This window comes from Schistocerca americana, chromosome X, assembly GCF_021461395.2.
Source record: "Schistocerca americana isolate TAMUIC-IGC-003095 chromosome X, iqSchAmer2.1, whole genome shotgun sequence".
NCBI classification, from domain to species: domain Eukaryota; kingdom Metazoa; phylum Arthropoda; class Insecta; order Orthoptera; family Acrididae; genus Schistocerca; species Schistocerca americana.
The window spans coordinates 799738058-799752876 of record NC_060130.1 but is presented as its reverse complement, the minus strand read 5'-3'; the positions used below and the strand labels follow the sequence as shown (position 1 = coordinate 799752876).

Here is a 14819-nt window from a genome sequence, read left to right as displayed (position 1 = left end):
AAGTGCAGACATAGCGCACATCTATATGCCATGTCCTTAGCCACATTCTACCCGATGTTTAAGTCCGCAATGAACTGGCTACTGGCGATTATGGGATGCTCCGCGCGACTCTGTTTGCGCGTCATCCAGTGTTCTTATTCGGGTCCTTACAGACTTCTTGCTTTCGAACAGAACACCTTCGACATACTATTTAGCAGTGAACGTCAGACGATATCAGTTAATCGATTGAAACCCGCCTCGTCGCTCTCTGGCGACCTCACTCAGATTGCACCTACCATCCCTCTAGAACACCTTATAATCCCTCCCCACTTTCCAGCCTGTGCTTCATCTTTCAGTGATCTTTTTATCTCGTGAAAAATTACTTGTTGTTTGGGAAGAATTTAAACTTTATTTCGTTTTTAGCTGTGGGGTATATTTTCGAGGACTTTTTTTGTAAAGTAAACTGTAGGTCCTAAAAGCTGCGTAAGCGCCTTAGATACTTCGACACGTTCTGAACTCTGTAACAACTTACACGAGTATAAAAACTTACGTAATTAAGAACTTTGAATTTCGCGCGGAATGAATCAAACAGTTCCTTGTCCTAAAGGTGATGCAAGCTTTCGCTGCCTGCCACCAGGAATCGCAAACCTGAGCGCAGTCGATCGGCATCGAGATTTGCTATCCGTAGACACAAGTAAATTCTTGCACCGAAGGAGAATCTCTTTGCGTAGCATATTTATAATGCACTTTGAGATTTGCGGTAAATATGTGTTGGTGGGTGTGTGTTGTTCGATTGCAGTGTTCTTGTTGATATTACGTGTTTAACAATACGATAGGGACAGTTCAGCTGTAAGGTAAGAAACAAAATGATAGTGTAATACTGATGAGTGTGCACATAACTACTATAATAAAAAAGCATAGCGCGCTACTGTCATTGTTTCAGAAATCATGTATTAATATATATTGTATTGGTATTGTTTGAATCGGAATTTTGTTCGTGACTGATTAAACATCTTCATTGCGAAAAGAGTATTGTTGTGCAGTAACGATGCGTGTAGTGGAAGCATCCTTTCCTTTTTATCACTGTCGTAAACGTATATATAATTTAAATTCCCGATTTTATAAAAATGATGCCCTTATTATACGATTGCATGGAGCTGCTAAATATAGAAGATACTTAAAATTTGCGCTGCCCGCAACCTCGTAATGTACTTGGCGAGGTGTCGCGTTCACCAAATGTGCTTGTTTCAGGGAAGGGATTTTTCATGGTAGCAAATTGAGTTATAAACCGACCGAGATTTCAGGGGGTCTGATATAACATTCTAGCCGCAGGTAAAGCATAATTTTGAAATTACCACTTCATTTTGATTGCGTCATAATTCCATCATGTAAGCTATGTAATCAGCGAAATTGTTGGGGTAACTGTTTGTTGATTTTTATTTCTCGATTCTTTCGTGTTGAGCCAGTTTACGTGTACTTCTGCCGTTTCGTCACGTGAAACGCATTTGAATCAAGAGTGGTTTTCGACAAGCATGCGATTTTTGAATGGTATGTGATGAAGCAGGTTACTTTTTAGGCGCAGTTTGCTCCCATCAATCAAGTAGCTGCCCTGCTGCAAAAGTGGAATGTGTATTGCACACATTTTTCAAATGCATCTTAGTGAAGTAGAAAAACACTCTCTGTAAGTTTGGCCATAAACAGGCACTACCAGTAGAATGTTGTTCATCACAGTTGGCTGTATTAACCATCAGCTTGGTGAGTATGCCATTGACCATCAGAAAGGGGATGCAGTGTTATAAAAAGAATCACAAATATGTAGCCACTGTGGCAAGTGCTGCTGCAATATACTTGTATCAGATTATCCAAATACCCAGGGTTCTGAAACTTCCTAGCAGATCAAAACTATGTGCTGGATCAGGAGGTGAACATGGTTGTCAGGGCAATTTGCAAATTGTGGTTTGATAGCTCAGTCAGTAGAGCACTTTCATGTGACAGGCGTAGGTCCCATGTTCAAATCCCAGTCTGGGACACAGTTTTAATTTACCAGGAAGTTTCAGATGAGTGCACACTCTGCTGCAGACTGAAAATTCATTCAGGATCCAGGGTTCTATTAAGACAGACTTTTGGTTGTTGGTATGAGGAACCTAGGTAGGCTGTAAATCTCAGGAAGAAACCAACTGTCTGTGGTTTTGGTAACCTATTTGTTGGTACCAACTCCCACTGAACAAGTGAATCCCTACAAATCCTATTCACAATGGCTGCAAGGTGACAGGTCTGAATATTCAGAGTGTTACTACTGCACTTAGTAGAAGATGTATCTCATTCTCCACATGACATCACTTTTCATTTAGAAAATATCAGAAAGAATTTCTGGAGACCTACATAATTATTGAAGACAGGATTATCATTCCTATTGAAACCCAAACAGCACATCAGGTGCTTGAAAAGTTAAGTGCTTATAGAACATATTATTTTTGCTTAAATGCACTGTACATACTTTTTATTGGGAGTGATATCACTTGCAATCTTATTATCAATGTATGTACAAAATATTCATGGATTTAGTGAGAACTAAGGAGGCACCAGAAATGTAATGGTAATACATTGGAAAGACAAGTGCCTTTGTGTTAACTTTTCATTAATTTGTGTAGTCTGAGTGTCTCAAATCTAGGTTTATTCATTTTCTACTAAGATAAATATACTTATAATCATAGATATTCTTTCAAACGATATTTGTTTTTCTTCAGAGGTAGGCATATGTTGTAAAAATGGAGAAGAACCACACACCTGATGATTTAGTATCCAGCTGATATCAAGGTCATTAGAGGTAAAACAAAGGGTGGTAAAGAATGGGAAGCAGTAGATTTGCCACCTTGTGTGGTACCTGCATACAGTATTCATGCAATTATCCGTTATGGCACACCAGATGAATTAATGTCACAAAGTTAACATGTGTATCCACTCTACACCGGTCAAGAAGAAATGGGATAACTCAAGCAGCTGATAAAAGCTGTCAGCTTTGACCCCTCATGTCATCGAGATGGTGGACACTGTCATTTCATCCTTATGCAATATGACTGCTATGACGTCATACATTGAAGATGCAAATAGGCAAAAACAATCCCATTACACAAAATTTAACCAAAGTAATACGAAGAACAAGATACTAACCGGAGAACTGCGGGAATTAGGAGGGTTTTGGGTGGGGCCAAACAAAATTAATGCCATTACTAACATAAAACACATACCCAGACTAAAACTCATTCGAAAATCCAGAAAGCCAACTTTAGAAAAAATCCACAAAATTAATGCAAACAAAGACCCCTCCACCTGTACACACACTAAAAACAAAACAATAACGATCATAAGTAAACAAAACAGTGTCAGGAATGCTCAGCCTAGACTTATGTACATCAGTACTCGGCAAGCCACCTTGCAGTATGTGGTGGAGGTTGTTGGGTATACCACTGTCACTACCCTCCTTTTCCTGTTCCAGTCGCAAATAGTTTGTGGGAAGAACTATTGATTGTAAGCCTCCGTGTGGGCTTGAATCGCTCTAGTTTTATTTTCATGATTTTTTTCACAAGATATATGTAGGAGGAAACAATACATTTGTTGTCACTTCTAGGGATATACACTCTCGGATCTTAAATAATAAACCATACTGTGATGCAGGGCATTTCTCTTGCAGCGCCTGCCACTGGAGTTGGCTGAACAGATCCACAGTGCTTTAATGCTTACTAAATGAAACTAACCAAAACGGCCTTGCTGTGCTGGTACTGCGAACGGCTGAAAGCAAGGGGAAACTACAGCCATAATTTTTCCCGAGGGCATGCAGCTTTACTGTATGGTTAAATGATGATGGCGTCCTCTTGGGTAAAATATTCTGCAGGTAAAATAGTCCCCCATTCGGGTCTCCGGGCGGGGACTACTCAGGAGGAGTCCTTAATCGGGCAGATAGGTTAGAAAATTTAAAAAGGGAAATGGATAGGTTAAAGTTAGATATAGTGGGAATTAGTGAAGTTCGGTGGCAGGAGGAACAAGACTGTTGGTCAGGTGACTACAGGGTTATGAATACAAAGTCAAATAGGGGTAATGCAGGAGCCGGTTTAATAATGAATAGAAAAATAGGAATGCGGGTAAGCTACTACAAACAGCATAGTGAACGCATTATTGTGGCCAAGATAGACATGAAACCCACACCTACTACAGTAGTACAAGTTTATATGCCAACTAGCTCTCCAGATGATGAAGAAATTGATGAAATGTATGATGAAATAAAAAGTTATTCAGATAGTGAAGGGAGATGAAAATTTAATAGTCATGGGTGACTGGAATTCGGTAGTAGGAAAAGAGAGAGAAGGAAATGTAGTAGGTGAATATAGATTGGGGGGAAGGAATGAAAGAGGAAACTGCCTGGTAGAATTTTGCACAGAGCATAACTTAATCATAGCTAACACTTAATCATAAGAGAAGGTTGTATACATGGAAGAAGCCTGGAGGTACTAGAAGGTATTAGATACATTATATAATGGTAAGGCAGTGATTTATGAACCAAATTTTAAATTGTAAGACATTTCCAGGGGCAGATGTGGACTCTGACCACAATCTATTGGTTATGAACCGTAGATTAAAACTGAAGAAACTGCAAAAAGGTGGGAATTTAAGGAGATGGGACCTCGATAAACTGAAAGAACCAGAGGTTGTACAGAGTTTCAGGGAGAGCATAAGGGAACAATTGTCAGGAATGGGGGAAAGAAATACAGTAGAAGAAGAATGGGTAGCTTTGAGGGATGAAGTAGTGAAGGCAGCAGAGGATCGAGTAGGTAAAAAGATGAGGGATAGTACAAATTCTTGGGTAACAGAAGAGATATTGAATGTACTTGAGGACAATATTATGGAAATGAAAGAGGATGTAGATGAAGATGAAATGGGAGATATGATACTGCGTGAAGAGTTTAACAGAGCACTGAAAGACCTGAGTCGAAACAAGGCCCCGGGAGTAGACAATATTCCATTGGAACTACTGACAGTCTTGGGTGAGCCAGTCCTGACAAAACTCTACCATCTGGCGAGCAAGATGTATGAGACAGGCAAAATACCCCCAGACTTCAAGAAGAGTATAATAATTCCAATCCCAAAGAAAGCAGGTGCTGACAGATGTGAAAATTACAAAACTATCAGTTTAATAAGTCACGGATGCAAAATACTAACGCAAATTCTTTACAGGCGAATGGAAAAACTGGTAGAAGCCGACCTCGGGGAAGATCAGTTTGGATTCCGTAGAAATATTGGAACACGTGACGCAATACTGACTCTACGACATATCTTAGAAGCTAGATTAAGGAAAGGCAAACCTACAGTAGCATTTGTAGACTTAGAGAAAGCTTTTGACAATGTTGACTGGAATACTCTCTTTCAAATTGTGAAGGTGGCAGGGGTAAAATACAGGGAGCGAAAGGCTATTTACAATTTGTACAGAAACCAGATGGCAGTTATAACAGGCGAGGGGCATGAAATGGAAGCAGTGTTTGGGAAGGGAGTGAGGCAGGGTTGTAGCCTATCCCCGATGTCATTCAATCTGTATTTTGAGCAAGCAGTGAAGGAAACAAAAGAAAAATTCAGAGTAGGTATTAAAATCCATGGAGAAGAAATAAAAACTTTGAGGTTCGCCGATGACATTGTAATTCTGTCAGAGACAGCAAAGGACGTGGAAGAGCAGTTGAACGGAATGAATAGCGTCTTGAAAGGAGGATATAAGATGAACATCAACAAAAGCAAAACGGGGATAATGGAATGTAGTCGAATTAAGTGGGGTGATGCTGAGGGAATTAGATTAGGAAATGAGACACTTAAAGTAGTACAGGAGTTTTGCTATTTGGGGAGCAAAGTAACTGATGATGGTCGAAGTAGAGAGGATATAAAATGTAGACTGGCAATGGCAAGGAAAGCGTTTCTGAAGGAGAGAAATTTATTTACATCGAGTATAGATTTAAGTGTCAGGAAGTCGTTCCTGAAAGTATTTGTATGGAGTGTAGTCATGTATGGAAGTGAAACATGGACGATAACTAGTTTGGACAAGAAGAGAATAGGAGCTTTCGAAATGTGGTGCTACAGAAGAATACTGAAGATTAGATGGGTACATCACATAACTAATGAGGAGGTTCTTTAGGTCTTTTCTATTTCCTCTATCAGTCTTATTTGTATGGATCTCATACTGATGAACAATGTTCAAGTATTGGTCAAACGAGTGTTTTGTAAACTACTTCCTTTGTTGATGACTATTTCCTGAGGATTGTTGCAATGAATCTGTCTGGCATCTGCCTTACCTGCAGTTAATTTTATGTGATCATAGTACTTCATATTGCTCTGTCTGCATACCCCTAGACATTTTATGGTAGTATGCCTAACTGCTTCCAGTGATCGTTCTGCATCCGTGTAATCATACAATAATGGGTCTTTCTGTATATGTATTCCCAGTGTGTTACATTTGTTTATATTGAGGATCAGTTGCCACTTCTTGCACCAAACATCAATCCTCTGTAGGTCTTTTTGCATTTCACTAAAATTTTGTAGTCTTGCAACTTCTCTGAATACAGCAGCATCATCTGCGAAAAGCCTCGTGGAACTTCTGGCATTACCTCGTAGGTCATTTATATATATTGTGAAAAGTTATGGTCCTATAACATTTCCCTGGGGTACACCAGAAGTTACTTTTACGTCTGAAGACTTCACTCTGTTCAAAATTACATGTTGTGTTCTATTTACTAGAAACTCTTCAATCCAGTCCCACAGTGTATCTGATTTCATACGCTCATATTTTGTTCGTTAGGCAGCCGTGCGGAACTGTGTTGAATGCATTCCGGAAGTCAAGGGGCACAACACCCTCCTGGTTGCCTGTATCAACTACTTTCTGGGGCTTGTAGACGAACAGAATGAGCTGGGTTTCACACGGTGTTATTTTTTGAATCAGTGTTGGTTCCTACAGAGGAGATTATTGGCCTTCAGAAATGTCATAATACACAAGCATAAAACATGTTCCAAAATTCTACAACTGACTGATGTCAGAGATCCTTCGTGAAAACGTGAATAACTTATGCTTTTTTTTATAATCATTGAGAACACTTCGCTCCTCCAAAGACCCCCAGTACACTGCTGCTAGAAGGGTGGCAAGTTCTTTCGTATACTGTATATACAATCATACTGGTATTCTGTCACATCCAGATGCCTTCCCTCAATTGAATGATTTCAGCTGCTTTCTTGCCCCATGGTCACTTGCTTTGATATTGGCCATTTTGTCATTCATGCAACAATATAAAGTAGGCACTACAGTACGACCCTCCTCTGTGAAACAGTTTTGGAAAAAGAGGTTTAGTATTTCAGCCTTTTCTGTGACATCCTCCATTTCAACATCATTATGGTCACAGAGTGCCTGTACAAGTGGCTTCGATCCATTTACTGATTTTCTGTCGAGCCCACAGATAGAATTTTACTTTCAGATTCACACATGACTCTCCTTATGCAAATTTTGGCTTTGTTTAGTGTTTCTCTGTGAGGCTTTGGCTATGTTTAAATTTACAGTGAAGCTCTCTTTGCTTTTGTTGCAGTTTTTTTTTTAACACAGCTGTTGAACCACTGCAGGTCTTTTTCATCCCTAATAACTTTGTGTGGCATATACCTGTCTAAAGCATATTGTACAATGGTCTTGAACTTTTGCCATTAATAATCAATGTTGTTAGTGCAGGAGATGATAGTTTTTGCTAACAGCTCAGGTAATCTGAAATCTGTTTCTTGTTGGTCTTGCTAAACAGAAAGATCTTCCTGCCTTTCTTTGTATTACTATTTACAGCCTTATTCAGTGATGGTGTAACAGAACCCATCCGAATAGATTGCCAGACATTGTCATAGTGACAACAGCACGTACATTCATCCCTGATCCAAAACACACAAACTTTGGTTAATTTTATAAATCACCCGCAAAAATGGAACTTAACATAATTGGCAACTAGACCATACAACATGAGGACTTTTGTCTTTGTCATCTTATCATTACACATTGCCATGCAGCAAAAGATTAGTGGATTTTCTAGTAACAACAATTATAAAGCAAAAATTAAATCTCCAACCATTAACAGCATGCCGAACTAACATTTCCAATGCCAAGAACAAATTGGTAGCCAATAAATATTGACATTACAATAACTCACTAACAAAGCCCCAAACACTGAATTACAATATTATGCATACAAGTAATATGCAAAGCCAGAACAAACAACACTACACCAGTCCAGTCACTCAATAATGCCACTCGAAAGCAATTTTGAAACATACATTCAGCCCAAGAGAGTGCCATAACGTACTAATTTTTATGTCATCTTGTTGTCTCTACAGAGCTGTACAATGGGAAGTAAGGAGAGGATGTTGTTTGGTGGCCAGTATCCTCTTTAGTAATTGAGTTCTTTACTCATAAGAATGGAAAGTTTACTTAACTCAAGATATTTATTGTGGTACAAGCTCTTCTGTAAAGTCCATGTTAGCTTCACTACTGGTGAAGTACAAAGTCCACTACATACACTATTATAATTGTTATGTGCTGCTTGTCTCTGAGTTAGTGGCGGTGCTAACTGCTACTGCGATTCCCGCTGGGCTGCGACTGATGACACTGGAACTTATTCAGTGCGCCAGTCTCGGTCCGCGGCAGCTATCTAAATACTGGCCACCGAGAGGGCATTGGCGGCACATTTCCTGCGAGTCTGTTTTTGGCCTCTATCTATCGGCTCTTAACCTCTTTGCCACATGGTGTGCTTACACCAGCACACTAATAAATGGCCTCTTTGAGAACACTCCATTTCAAAGAATTCAGCACATAACACAACACAGTTACATCATGGGTCAGGTCTGATGACTGGTTAGAACTTTAGTAATTGAACAACTTTTTATTTTTATTTTTATGGTCTTTCCAAGTCATGAGACCATTTTTTATACATTACCAAAATAGTAGCCACTGTCCTGGCTAAAGTTGTCTTGCACTCTGATTTCTTCCATTTCTTTGATAACAGTCCCAACAAGTTGAAGCCGGGATAAAATTCTTATCTCATCAGACATAATTTGATATTTATTCATGACAATGTGCTCAATAGTTTTACTGTGATGCTGGTGTTCGGCATAGCATTTGTAAACTATGTAGGTTGAATGTTGCTTCTGTACTGATGAGGTATTTTGTGCTTCTGTACTGATGAGGTATTTTGTAAATTGTAGGGACCTGGAGGCTGTGCTGAACCATGTGCTGCATCTCTCTTATTTTTGTGGGTGTTTTGTATCAATCACTGGACAATGTGGCACCCTGTGTAGTAGCCAGCAAACTCCTCTTCGCACTGACATCTGCCAATCAGTTATTTTATTCCAGCTATAGTAAATCAGTAGAGCAGACATTCTCTGAAGAGGTCTTCCCTTTCTGTAATCACGAATGTTTGGACACAATTGCTGGACTTGTGAAAGGAGTCAAATGGCTTTGAAACAGTATCCTACCTGATGCAGTACTATGAATGGTGTTTATCTACCTCATAATTAGACTTGATATACCCACCTCTATGAGACACTTTAAATGGCAAAAGTTTGGGCTACAGCTGTTGTTTGTAAGAGTCAATCTATATGTGATAGATGTGGTTCAGAGATTCACGAAGGAGAAGAATCATATACTGATCTGCCAAAATGTGTAAATTGCTTATGTGGTCATCCAATACAGATTTGTGGCTGCTGTTCTTACACAGAGAAGAAGGAAAATTCAAAAACTGGAAGTGGCAGGGAGAATGCCCTGTGATGATACTAAGAAAACCTCCAATGCTGCAGCCTTCAGCATTTGCCACCTCTTAGGCAAAAGTTCTTGAAAGCCTTTCACCCAATAATCAACCAAATATAAACTCATATGAATATGTATACTCCTAGCTGCTGTTGTCTGTAATCCCCCAACTGCCCTGAAGCCAACAGCAAGTACACCAGTGACACTCAGAGATAATATTCTGTTTCAAACACATAAAAAGTCAGCACCCCCATTCACACAAACATCGCCTCTTCTACGTAAAAACAAGACAACATCAATAAATTGTTCAAACCCTAATCAAATCACATTGAAACCATTGAACCTCAGATTACTTCCACTGATCAGTAATGAAGACAATAAAAAAATAAAAAATCAACTGCTTTTTCCTCCATCATAGGCTGCAAATCACCACAGCAGAGAGAAAAAGCAAAAATAAAAGCCTCACTGATTGAAAGCTATTATACTTTGTTTAAATGTGAATAGATTCAGAACTCTTCTGGAAGAGCTCAAACTTTTTTAAAGGGAAAGAAAGGAAGGAAAAAAGCCCTTTGCCTGTATCTATAGGATATAAAACTGATACTCTGGTTTACCGTCAGTACAAGTCTATGCCTTCCACAGGCAAGAAGACATTATAGCAGTAGGACTAAAGATTCATCCCATTATTCATTAGCAATACTCATCACATCTCACTTATCCCACTCACCATCAACTTGCTGTCAGTAGCTGCAGTCACCCATGCTTCAATGAAAATCATTGAACACACAGTGTATTTCCCACTCATGATGAATGATGAAGAAAGTAGTCTAATTAAATCTATGGGGGCCTACTTATTAAAAATGCCCTTTTCAGCCAGAAGAGACCTCAAAAGGAAGATGCAAAAATGGGCATTCAGCAGAGCAAACTACGCATTATACAGCCTGCTTGACAGGATTGAATCGCTCACATTAGAAATTTGAAGCAACCATGCCACAGACCTTTAGACAACTAAAGAGGAAGCTTGCTTTTTGGTAGAATTATAAGTCCTGATCTTCAATGATGGTCAATAATGTGAATGTTCAAGTCCAGACCATTATAGAAAACCTAATAGCCTTTCTTGGTCACAAGGGTGAAAGTTTGACAAATAATTAGAGTGATCAGTTATAGATTACCGCAAAAGTTTGTGGACTCCTTTAATAGTTACACATCAGCTGAAAGAGAGTGCGAGAGTGGCAAGTATTGATCTTTTGCAAATAAATCTATATCAGTTGGCAGCCTAGACTCACAAAAATATATATGTGCTGTGCTGTTTGGCAGGAGTGACCACAATTATGATTGTTATGTAATGTGACTTATCCAGTTGAGTCTGTCATGTGATTGGAATATGCCTCAGCATTTTTTTCGTTCATTTTGACTTGATCTTGAAACTGCTAATAGTTATGTACATTTGGTCATGCGAATGCTGTTATGTCCTTAAAAATGACAGTGGGTTTAAAATTGGCCAATAGTGGCAAATAATGCCTCAGCAAAACCATGATGTCTTTTTAAATGTTCTTTGAAGGACATAAACACAAGTAAAACAATAGGTTTGCTTTTTAACTAATGTATCTGACATAGGCCAGTAAATAACTGATTACTTTAATAACATAATATATGTTGGCAGCAAAGGTAACACTTCGTTAGATTACAAAGAAGCTGCAGACATTAGACAATTTCAACAACAAAGATGAATGAAGCTGGCCTTACCGTTTGTGAGTATTGGAAAACATCCTGTCTGTTGATAAGTTTGCAGTCCCTGGACTAGATACTATTATTTATGTCAGTTGTGTAAAGAGTTGAAATGAATCCTCCTGGATCTTTTTACCACATATAGTCACAAGTACTGTATTCAGACGCATAGAGGGCTGTCACTATGACTCCCCCCCCTCCCCCCCCCCCCAAAAAAAAAAAAAAAAAAAAAAACCAGGGAGTATAGTATCTTCATAAAAAGTTTCTGTAAGGTTGCTCTCACAAACTGTGTAAGAAAGATCAATGGGTAGATTATGCACCACAACGGTGTGTGGCTGAAAGAGAGGAAGAAACTCGGTAAATTGCTTCTGATATTGATTGAGGAAGTATTGTTTTAGCCTAGATAATTTGACCCTGCTGGATGTGGCTTTACATGAAGCATTCCCTACACAGAGAGCACCTCTTAATTTCAAGGGACATTTGATAATTCATGTAACAGATGGCTGTGGAAAAAGTTATATACAGACAATGAAACTCACTTCTTTCCAGAATATAGATATTTATCCTATCACCCAGTGAACTTCCTGACTCCAGTTGTCAATATTTCTGAATTGTACTGTACAGGTATCGGTAGGCCTTCTCATGATATTTGATGATGTGGAAATATAAAGAAAGTCCATTTGGAAATAAATGCAGTATTTAAACTCATTTTCCTGTAATATGGAGTATGGAGTACAGTTGGGTGAACCCAGGACAAGCAAAGAATGATAGACTATCAGCCAGCAAAGGTGGTCTTGGAAAGACATTGTTTTGTCAGAACAAAGTCTGAAAGGAATTAGGAGAGGAGATGGTGCATGTCACATCTAGCTGAAGACTGGAACCAGAAAGATCGTGCTGTCGTGGACCAACACACTGGCTGCATCCTACAACCAACACATGGTTTCTCTCCTATACCTATTATCGGCTGTTCAAAATATGGTGCGTAAGGGATTGTTCGTCAGCACATTTTACAGAACAAACATCCTATATGAGGTGAGTTATAATTTTTGTAACTGGTCTGAACAGAAGAAAATCAGGTAGTAGGTCGGGGTTATAAGGTGGACATAGCAATGCTTATCGGCCCAAATTTTTTATCTTTTTTGTACTTTTTGTACACTATCACACCTATTCGAGAAGGCACACTGATATTTTCTTATCATGTGTTTCACTTTATGTTGAAACATGTTATAGTGGTACTCATTGTTCACATTAAATTTCCTATAATAATAATAATAATAATTAGTAGGTCTAGAGAACCTCACAAGATCATTGGTGTTCATAGTGGTGAATAATTTCCATTTCTGGTTGTAATATGGTATGGAAAGTCATTGATATTCCATTAAAAATCATTATTAGTTCACAACAAATCCGGATAATGCTGACTTTGTGGTCTGGGATAAACTGCTTGGAATATGTAAAGAACATTTTGTTATAAGTGAGCTTGCCATGAATGATTTAATGCACAATTGCAACATTAACATTACACAAATCAGCTGTTGTTGGTATTTTTATAAGAGACAGTAAAATGAAAATTAGAGATGGAAAAAAAGTAAGTAAACTGTTTATTATTTCAAAAGTAATCTCCATGTGAACACATTTATACCGAGGTGAGACAAGACAGACAGTGCCTTCATGGAAAAATGTTTACGGTTGCCTACGGGACCATGATCATACCCAGGCATGCACTTCTTCATCAAAAGCAAATAGAAGGCCACAAATATCTTTCTTCAGGGTTCAAAAATATGGAAACCCTCATGGGGAGAGATTGAGGCTGTATGTAGGGTGCTAAAGGGCTTCACAATGAAACTTCTGCAATGTAGTCGAAAAAAACTGTGCAACATGTGGGCAGGCATTATCCTGCAACATGATAATGCTGTCTGTCAACATTCTTGAGCATTTGGTCTTGATGGCATGCTTCTGTTTGTGCAAAGTGTCCAGATGACTCACATGTTACTAAGGTCGTTTCGACTGTGCTGCGGAAGTTTGACTGGGAAGCTCTTATGCATCCCACGAACAGTCCTGATCTCTCACCATGCGATTTCCATATGTTTGGAGCCCTGAAGAAAGACATTCATGGCTGTCAATTTGCTTCGGACAAAGAGGTGCATGCCTGGGTACAGTCATGGTTCCGTAAGCAACCACAGGCATTTTTATGTGAAGGCATTGACCATCTTGTCTCACTGTGGGGTAAATGTATTAACAGTTATGATGATTACTTTTGAAATAATAAACAGTTTATTGATTTTTTTCCATCTTTCTCATTTTCATTTGACTGCCCCTTATAAATATTGGCTTTACAAAGTAGTTTATTTATGTAATCTTGTAGGCCATTGGTTGAGACTTCAGCTGGTCATCATTGTGCAGTGAATGTCAGTGCCAGTTCTTCTTCACAAAGAAATTTACCATACCTCTTGCTAATTCTAGACGGCCGATTATCTCACCTACGTACACGTAACGTTACACACCTCCACTTAAATGTGGCACATTTGCATGCTAATTTGGGACATTAAGTTGAACCAAATGTGACGTACTTATGTGGCATGATAAATACATACATAACATAATAAACAGAATACCCTACTTTTATGTCAGAACAATAGAGTAATTATCTTTGTGGTAATGTGTGACCAGTATGTGACATTATCAGCTTAAATTTTCTGAATGTAACATAAATTATAAAATTACAGCAAATTAGTTAAATGCCAGAATACACATATAAATTTAAATAAACTCCTGAGTCAGATCATTCTTTTCAAAAGTTTTTAGTGCATTTGCACTCATTTGATAGTAACTTTTGCTTTGACTGCTACATTGTAGCACTTCACTTTCACAGACGCAGCACACTATTGGTTTTCTGGCATCTACGTCTAGATAGCTTGCAGTCCAGCTGCCACTGCAGGAATTCATGTCACCCTTGGTCAAGTACTGGAACGTGCATCATTCCACAGTCACTGTCAATGCTGAAGGACGATGGATGTTAATATGACTGTGGTGTAGTTGTCAGTATGTGACTTCCCAAATTCCCATAGATCAGGCACCGAACACTGGCCTCAAGGATCTTTAAGAAGCTAGTGTTCACCTCTCTGATTCTATTCGGTCCTGCATAACTACTTAAACTTCAGTGTATATACAGTGTTTCCACAGTTTCTATTACAGCCCTCTAGGAATTGTAGAGGGGACTCAGTAGATAAGTTTTGAAAAGAATTGCATGTCTGCATATGTACCGTTTGGATATAAAATAAGTTTTAACATCATATCACTTTCAAATCTCTTCCTT

At 38.8% G+C, this 14819-nt stretch overlaps 1 protein-coding gene across 2 annotated transcripts in view; it reads left to right on the top strand.

The window, feature by feature from the left end:
• The first annotated feature begins 682 nt into the window (after positions 1-682).
• Positions 683-14819, top strand: part of LOC124555642 (presequence protease, mitochondrial) — a 53135-nt gene continuing 38998 nt past the window's right edge. Inside the window, exon 1 of one of the 2 annotated variants that reach the window (XM_047129623.1) lies at positions 683-833. The gene's annotated coding sequence lies outside the window, so the exon portion shown is untranslated. The remainder of the gene's footprint in view (positions 834-14819) is intronic. The other variant, XM_047129624.1, reaches the window with a different exon arrangement.